Source organism: Emydura macquarii, unplaced genomic scaffold, assembly GCF_026122565.2.
Source record: "Emydura macquarii macquarii isolate MOO-44397 ecotype Brisbane River unplaced genomic scaffold, CSIRO-AGI_Emac_v2 contig_1253, whole genome shotgun sequence".
Classification (NCBI taxonomy): Eukaryota; Metazoa; Chordata; order Testudines; family Chelidae; genus Emydura; species Emydura macquarii.
In genome coordinates this window covers 68,824,996-68,834,306 of record NW_027131390.1, presented here as the reverse complement: position 1 = coordinate 68,834,306, position 9,311 = coordinate 68,824,996, and positions in this window count along the sequence as shown.

Genomic DNA, 9,311 nt, shown 5'->3' with positions numbered 1-9,311 from the left:
TGGGCGGGCATAGACTGAGCATCATTGCCCAGAATTTCTTTGGTCTCCGGAAGGGAGAAGGGCATCCACTGAAACCCATCACTGCAGGTTGATTAACTAATTAGACATGACAAGACAGGAGGAGGCTGATTGATTAGAGATGATATCTCCCACCTTCATCTTTCAGGTATTCTGCCCTATAATATCTTTTCTAACCCAAATCTATATATGCAACATGTTTACATGCAAAAATAGAACCTCGTTTCTTATAAATCAGCCTCCTCCTGCCCTGCCATGTCTACAAGCTATAATTTCTTACTTGTGATATCAGAACCATTCCCATAATTACTGATTATGATCTCTGAAAGAAGATACAACTTCTTAGTTTGTGCATGCGTGAGAAGACTGGTGAGCTAGCTAAAAGGAAGACCTATCCTATTTGCAGAAAATCAGCACTACATGGGTTTGTTAATGAGCCACTTGGGGAAGAAGCAGATACTGACTGTTTTCAACACATGGAAAATTAGTAAAGTTTCAATCCAGATGAAAGTTCATTTTAAAGAGACACCAGCTGTTTTTTAGATATTGTAGTTAGATTTTCTTTTTTTGTTTATATATAAAGTTGGCAATTGGAGGGAAAATCTTTGGCAGGATTTGAGGAGTTGGAGCCACCTGAACTAGAGTGACTCAACATTTACCAAAGTCAAAATTAATGTAGATCTTGATGAAATCCTTTAACTATTTAAAAAATGAAAAGACAAATTTGGCTCAACAAAGTGCCTAAAGTCTTTCTGAAGGAATCATTTATCTTAGCATCTCTGTCTCCATTCCTGTTCAGTTCCTGACATCTCTGATGTCAGTACCTTGGAGCCCAATACCGTATATGCCATGTACTGAACTTTAAAACCTAATTAATGAGATTTCGTTGCAGAGAGCTCTTGCCAGATTGGGCCTTGTGACTGCAACAAGATTCCCGTTTAGTACAAAATATGACTCTCATTTGGATTGCTGATCAGTGGGAGCTAGTTATGTCAGCTTCCTCAAATTAATTCACGTAAGCAACCAAAGATTTGTGAGACAACACAGTTTTGGTCACTGCTGGATCGGACTAGATTGTAACCTCTCCTCTAGGAATAGACCAGGGATGGCCAAATTTACTGACCCCCTCCCCCTCCCCCCGAGACCTTCCTTCTCACTGGGCAGAATCCCCTAGCCCCACCACCCTGCTGCAGAGCAGAAGATCCAAGCTCCCCACCCCAGTCTGGCTGGCTGAAAATGGAGAGGATATAGGGGGCTCCACAAGCCGCATTTAACTGCAAAAGAGCCGCATGCAGCTCATGACTCATGGTTTGGCCACATGTATGCTGAACTATCCAGTCTCCATTTGTAAACATTTTTAAACTACAATATGTACCTGTTAGACTGGAATGTCTCCGTTGGAGTCTGTCCAGTAAGTACTTATTTATTAAAAAATACGTTTAAAAAGCACAGTAACTCATAAAGGAGTGCTTACATGGGCTATTGTGGAAATAAATCCTTCTTTAGAGATCATCGATCAGTGCAGAGCTTTTATTTCTTTAAGTGGTTAAAAAATCTCAATAATATTAGCATTTACTACAATTGCGCTTAAAAGCAGTTACCATGTGTCTAATAGAAGGGTGTTAAAATGATTTTATTCCCTTTAACTGAGAATGCAAAATAAATGGTGATACAATTTTCTTTCATCCCCTGTTTCTCACATTCTGCACTTTCCAACCCCTTGCTAGCTAGGAACTGGTCAGAACAAGAGTGTGTGTGTGTGCCTGATATTGCAAATCTAACTCACTCCCCCGACCCCCCACATATAGGTGTTCTAGCTAGCTCTCCATCACTGAATATTGTGCCTTGCTGTGCCAATGGCTCATTCTTAATACGCAAAACTTCAGTTTAATTTTGTTCCACTGTAGCTCAAATTTCAGCACTTCCTTATTTTTTTTTAAAATGTAGAGTAGATATGAATTGCACAAGATTGTTGCACACACCTAAGTTGTTGCAAATATGTATATAGGATGTGTGTCTTTTGTTGTTGGCTTGGGGAGTTACAATCAGTGTGGTGATCTTCTCCCTCTCCCTTTTGTATCTGTTAATCTGATACCTCTGCTGATGCCATTAAATCAACTCTATCATCACATCTGGAATTTCCTATACTCCCCATGAAGAAAAAGCATTCATTGTAATTTTAGAGATGAGTCAGATGCAAGATGGAATTGGCATAGGTGAGAAAGATAAATATAGCTGATACCAGCTTCTTATAGCTAACATTGATTATAGGCAGCAAGTAAGACAGATGCAGATGATGGCAAAGGGACTAGTCTTATGAGGTGATGAGCACATGCAATTCCAGTTGACTTCTCTTGGGGCTGTGAGTGGTCAGCAATTCTAAGGAATGTTTTTAAAGGTATGCCTATGGCAGGATATCCAGCCAACAGATTTGTAAAATGAAATCTTAGGAAATAAAGGTGATATGCTGTTTAGAACACAGCACTGGATTTCTGGTTCTGTTCCTGCCTCTGCCACTGGGACAACTCACTTAACCACAGTGGAATATATAAAACAAGGCTACTGATATCTACCTCACAGGCATGTTATAAGGCTTAATTAATTGACGTCTCAGTTTCTCCATTGGTTTGAATAGATGCAGAAGAGGGACTCATGTTCCTAAAGTGCTCTGAGTTCCTCTTATGAAAAGTGCAATAAAATGACGATGTATTCTTATGGCAAATAATTATCTTGATTTCTCTTTATCTTCCATTTATAGTTTTAAGTAGGTTCTTTGTTACCCATTTGGAGCAATACCAGAAATTAATAAATCAGAGCAATAATTATCTTGATATATGTAAGGATGCAGTTAAGCCTTAAAACCTACAAACTTTGGAATTAAGCCTACAAACCAAAGTGCTTTACAATCCTACATATTTATCAAAAAACAATTAAAAACAGTAGGTTTGAACAAATGGTTCTTGCAGTACACATATGACTCGCCTTTCCTCAGTAATTCTCCCTCTGTAACTTATGGATTCTGGAACTCTACATTAACATGGTATTGTACTGCTGGCAGCCTCATAAGTATAAGTAAGTATCCAGATAACCCATTGCACTGGGAAAACTTATTGGAGATTGGGAGATGAGACAAAAATAGAACCTCCAGTTAAGAGGAGACAGCTAAGTGAAAGCAAGAGACAAAAAATAAGAAAAAGAAAAGATCAAGAAAATAATTTTCAGAAAAGATTGACAATGTTGAAGAAAAGTAAGAGGCATAATTTGGTATCTGACTTAACATTGAAATGAACCATATTGGCTTAGTGTCCTTCTGCCTGCAAGTTCTTTCTTACCCAGCTTTCTTGGCAGAGATCTTAATGTCCTCAGAAATTATAGCTACCCGCTGACACAATCTGCTGAGAAGAGTGCATTTAAATTTAGGGAGATTTAAAGCTTCTTTTACGCTCTTTCACTTTATGGTATTTGTTCTATTACATTTCCGTGTGCTGGTCTTAGCTTTTTCTATCTGATCTGATGGTGCAGCTGTAATCCACTTGAATACAGATATCCGGCTCTTCCTTTAGAAACTTCCTTTTCAAACAAGCGATGCTAAGTTCTTGTAAACGCCCTGACGGAAGTGGTTTTTTTCCTCCTTCCTCCTCCAGCCAGAGGTCCTAGAATTACAAACTGCTTTCTTAAAACTGATAAAATTTGGAGTAGAAAAAAGCCCTACAAACTCTACTGTTCTGAAGAAATACAATTTGCATTAATGATAATGCACAATTGTACTTGTCATTAATCCACTGAAACAATTTGCTGGAAAAGCCATAGAGACTGTCCCCCTAACACTTTAATTTGTTAGAGCAAAACTGGCAGATTATTTTCCATCCATTCTACTCCATATATTTGAGAGAAAACATTTGTTTTGCAATAGTGACAGATCCAACTGTTGCATGCTGTTCTGCTCTGTTAAAGCAAGAGGTAGGTAATTCATTTGCTCTATGAATGTGATTATCATTTGTTTTTTTCAGCTATTATTTTAAAAGCTAACTTCAGTAGCTAAAAAAATGTATATTTTTATTTATTATTTTATAGTGTGCAAAGGTGTTGTAGGCATTTCATATAATGCAAAGAAAAGTCCAGAGTTTGTTTCAACAAAACAATTATTAGGTTACTCCAACTCTGCTGTTGCACATCAGAGTGATTCAATGAATGTGGTTTCTTAAAAAAGATGTACTCAAAAAAGATGATGACAGAGGTATAAAATGGTGGATATTCTTGACTTGCTCATTGTGTACATTCTGAAAGAGGTGAGTTTTCATGAGGACTTCAAAGATCAGCCGTGGCCTGGTAGACCAAAGTGGGTGAGGGTTTTCCATGAACAGGGAGCAGTATGGAAACGTTTGTGGGAGAAAGATGTCAATATCTCATATGTCTTTGGGAGAGTAGAGGCAACATGACAAGGGATAAGGCTGAAGAAGTTGGGAGTATCAATTATGTATGAGTGTGAGAATCAGAGTCAGAGGTCCTAAATTTTGACCTGATAAAGAAGAGGAGAGATTAAAGAAGAGGTGAGATAGTCTGAGTGGCAGGTTAGAGTGGTTATTTTAGTAGCCATATTTTGGATGGACTGGAGTATGGCATTATGAGTAATTGAGATGCCAAAAAGGAGGAGATTGCAATAATTGTGGCAAGAGGTGATCTGAGCATGGACTTAAAGCTGTCAGCATATGGAGGAGGGGTTGTCTCTTCAAAATGTTGTGGAGGAAAAATGAGCAAAATTTGGACAGGATCTAGAAGTGGCGGGAATAATGAGAGGGAGGATTGAAGATTAATCCAGGTTATGTGCCTGGGCAGCATCACAAAATGATAGTGGAGTAATGGAATGAAAAGTGGAAAGGGCGATGGACTGGAGGAGAACCATGAGTTCAGGTTAGGTTTCAGTGATGTGGGAATGGATAGAGGAAGAAAGATGCGGGTGGAGAGAGAGATGGTAGCTGAAACCATGTGAGCAGAAAAGGTCTCCCAGCCATGGCACAGAGGGAGAACAGGTACCATATGGGTAGAGAAGGAAGAGAAGAAGGCGAAGGAACTGCTAGAGAGTAGGAGGAACATCATGAAAGTCAAGGGAGGAGAGGATATAAAGAATTGGAGGTGATCAGCTCTGCCTAGGAAAGTTTTTAGTGCCAACATTCTGTCTTAGACATGTTCAGGAGTCTTTAACCTGATTGACTTCTTGATAGGCAGCCAGAAAAAGATCACATTTCAAGACATTCAGACCTTTCACATTGTCCTCATTATTATATTTATCTTTCATAGAAAAATGATTTCACCATCTAACTTAAAATGGTGGAAAATTGTAGTTGAAGAATAAGTCCAGAAACAGGGAAATAAACAGACTTCATGAAACAAATCAACAGCATTAAGGATCAAGTGTCTGAACCATCAGTTCTAATCTGAGATGGAGATCTTGTTACAAGAGTAAGAACTCATTGGTTGGGTCATTGCTGAGGAGTGAAAGTGGGTCTGTTAGCTCCAAAGCACAAACCTCTACTACTAGAACTCAAGCACAGAATAGCAGGTGGCCATCCTATGTGGATCAAAGGTATACCTGGCCAGTGTGTTAGACAAGGTAATCTAAATTTGTTTATTCTAGCCAATGTATTAATACTGTCTGAACACAGTTTATTTTAAAAGTTTTCTCACTTACTTTTTTTTTTTTTTTTTTTTTTTTTAAACATGCATTTCTAAGTTGAAGACTGCTTCAAAACTTGAAACTCAAAAGATAGTCACAGTATTGGCAAATCTGAGTGTTCAGAACTCATGAGGCAAACCCCAAAATCATGAGATTGGCTTAAAAATCGCGATTTTAAATAATAAATTTTGGGAGCCTTTAATTTGGTTTTTTGAGTCTTCAGGGTTCACTGGGGTAACATTTTCAAGCTTTTCTCTACAAGCACGAGGGCTAGAAACTTACTTTTTTTAAAGGAAAGCTGAGATTCTTGCCTAGTTAGAAGCCTCTGCAGCTGGGACTTTAAGAAAAAGATAAATATCATGAGATTCATGAGAGTTGGCAACACAATGTGACAGTTGATGTCCCCAGCATCTCACAGTAGTTCCGTCAAGTTAGACTCCTCTGCTATTATCAGTAGGCCCAGGATATGTGATGGGGAAAATAAAGAAATCTAATTGCCTGACCCTATGATAGGCCATTTAAACTGAAATATAGTTTAAAAACAGAAGCAGCAGGCACTCTCTCTTTTTTTGAATCATGTAGAACTGACTGTTCTGGTGTCTTGCCAGAACTGTCATTTCCATTTACAGTTGAACAGAGGCCCAACGGATTTTTTTTATGATGTTGGCCCAGGAAGAAATTTCTTAATTTAACAAAATGCATTTGCTAAAATGGAGTTGTGGAGACATGTGGATGTATATGACATTGTGTGTTTCTTCATGCATTCTCTCTACTGTTAAATGAAGGCCGTACCAAAGTAAATAACGGAACAATATCTGAACAATATGTATCATAGTTTTGTCACTATGTAGGAACTTTTCTTTTTCTTTTGGTTGTTAAGCTGTTTGCTTATATGCATTTGTATAGTTCATGCTCTTTTCTGTTTGGAAGAATGTGAAATTCGATTGTAATCATGAAATGTTGATCTGAAAGTGTTTGTCCTAAAAGCAGAACTGCCATAGTTAGATAGGAAAGAAGCATGAACCTTCTTCCTCTTTTGTCAAATACGAGTTCCTACTGTAATTTCTAACTGCAGCAGGAAGTTTTTTTTTGAGTATCACAATAGCCTCTTGTATCCCATGGTGAAACATTTTAAATGAGTTCTATTTTTCTATGACAAAGGCTCTTTATGGGGAACTATACAAAAATTGTCAGAGATTGCCCTTTTAAACCGTACAGCCTAATTCTGCTCTAGGTTACATCCTGCCCTCTCTCCTCCCATATATTTTTATTGAAGACAATGGGAATTATGAGTGTGTAACCACAAGAAGAACTTGGTCCTAGTGCTTCATAGTTTTTCATCCAGTTTTTTCTTTTATTCAGAGGGTTTTAATAATTGCGCAATAATGTTATGTTTTTATTACACTGTCAATTGGCCGTGGAAATTCATGTTCTGTATGGGGTAATTACAGGGTTCAGGAGAAGAACTTCCACAAGTTTCCCCTCATGGAGATCTTCCCTACCCACATAGTCTTGTAAGGGGTAGGTTTCCCCCCATTATAGAAAATGTCAGGGGCCTGCCTTTTAGCCTGGCAGATCTGTGGAGAGCCATCCACCTCCACAGAAACCCTGGCTCCTGTACTTCTTCCATTTGATTTTCACCTAGGACCACCATGGGGAAGGCTCATCAGAAAAAGAAACCAAGATTCTGACTGTTATCTTGTCTGGTAATTCTCCATGGAACCAGTGTGGAATTACATGCACTAGCTAAGCCTCCAGTCTCTGAGAATAGGCATCAGTGGGGGCAATGATGTATGGGTAGAGCTTGGGGAGGTAGCAGAACCCTCCTGGTATGTGGAGTGAGACCCTTCATTTACAGATCCAGTGGGGGGAACTAGCTAAGCCAGGGGAAAAGTTACTTCTGTCAAAGCACAGGAATACTAAGGAAAATATTAGGCTCAGTATATCAGGAAATATTTCCTAAAAGTGAGGTCCAACTTTGGAATAGTCTCTTAAGGGAAGTTGTGGACACTCCATTACTTTGTGTCACTTTGAAATGTTTTTGTTTTTGTTTTGTTTGTTTTTGTTCTGTTTTGTTTAGAGAATAGACTGTATGAAAGACTCCTACATTGGCAAGAGAAGAAATAAATTCTTTTCTGTCTGCATGCTCTTGTATTAATTGAGCTCATCTCCATGGCATCTAAGTGTTTTTGATTTAATAGGTGTTCTTTGTCTCTGGGTTCTAATTACAAGACCAATAAAATACATGAAAACTTGTTTTTGAATTATGTGGCAACTTAATTCATCCCTTAACTGTGCAACTCAGACTTCATTGGAGTTACTGTTGCTTACACAGGGATGAATTAACCCTGTAATGTAACTCAGTGGGACTACTCCCAGGAAGAAATATACTTGTGTAAGAATTTGCAGGAGCAGGCACTAAATTGGTAATGTATTTTTTTGCTTCTTAATCTGAATCTTTGCTTTTTTACAGAGCTTGGTAGCATTGTTATAAATAAAGATATTGGTATTTCTATTTTAAACATTATTTAAGGGTTTATAATGGACTTAAAAATTTGTTGTTAGCTGAACCTTGACTATAACATTTTGACTTGAATACTTAAAACAATTTTGAAAAAAGTTTGTCTGATTTTAAAAAATCCATATAACTGAAGGGAATTTATTAAATAAAATGGTGTTCTTTAATGCATAACTGAAAATCATGCATTTATTTTTAAATGAAAAATTCTGCTGTTTAATCCAAAATACAGATTATTACTTAAAAAAGCAAGCAAAGAATAAAAAAAAAGATCCACCTAGCTATTAGCCTTAGGAAAATATCAACTGCATATAGGACCTGACCCTCCAACCATTAATCAGACAAAGTCCGTGTATGCTGGACTGGGTCCATAAGTAGTATTGGATTGCCACAAGGATTTTTGACTCCATAAAGCTATTGTAAGAGCTATAGTTCAAATGCTCTCTGAGTGTGTGTTGGCACAACAGACAAGCCATGATAGATAGTCAAGCCTGTAATCTGTCGATTATGGACTCTCTAAGTATGTTCTGACATGATGGAGTTTTCATGCCGTTGATCTGTTACAAACTCAGATGCACCAATGAAATTGTTACTTCATGGAAGCTATTGTCTTCTCAAGTGAAGTGTAACAATTATGATTTTTTCCCCACATTTCCCAGTGATTTTGTAACATCTCAGAAGAAAACATTGCAATCTCAAGGATTCACTTTTGAAAGTGTATATCCAAATTACACTGAAGTAATATTATGCTTGTCCCTTATTAACAAAATCAAGGAAAATCAGATTTAAGGCCCGGATCCTCCAAATACTACTGGTGTGTACCTTTACTCAAATTCATAGTCTTACTGAAGTCAGTGGGATGATTTTGGAGTAATGTTATGCACATGTGTGCTTGCAGGATCAGGGCCTTAGCTTTTACCCATTAACTCATCTCCTTGTTGTTAGAAACTGCTTAGGTCTCAGAACAATGCATGATGGCTATATTATCAGAGCAAAACAGATGATTGAAGGATATAATGTAGTTGCAATTAACTGGATTTTGATTATTAAATGAGGAATTCCAAATGTAGCTTTGGTTCTGTGTCAAGCTGCTTTTTTTAT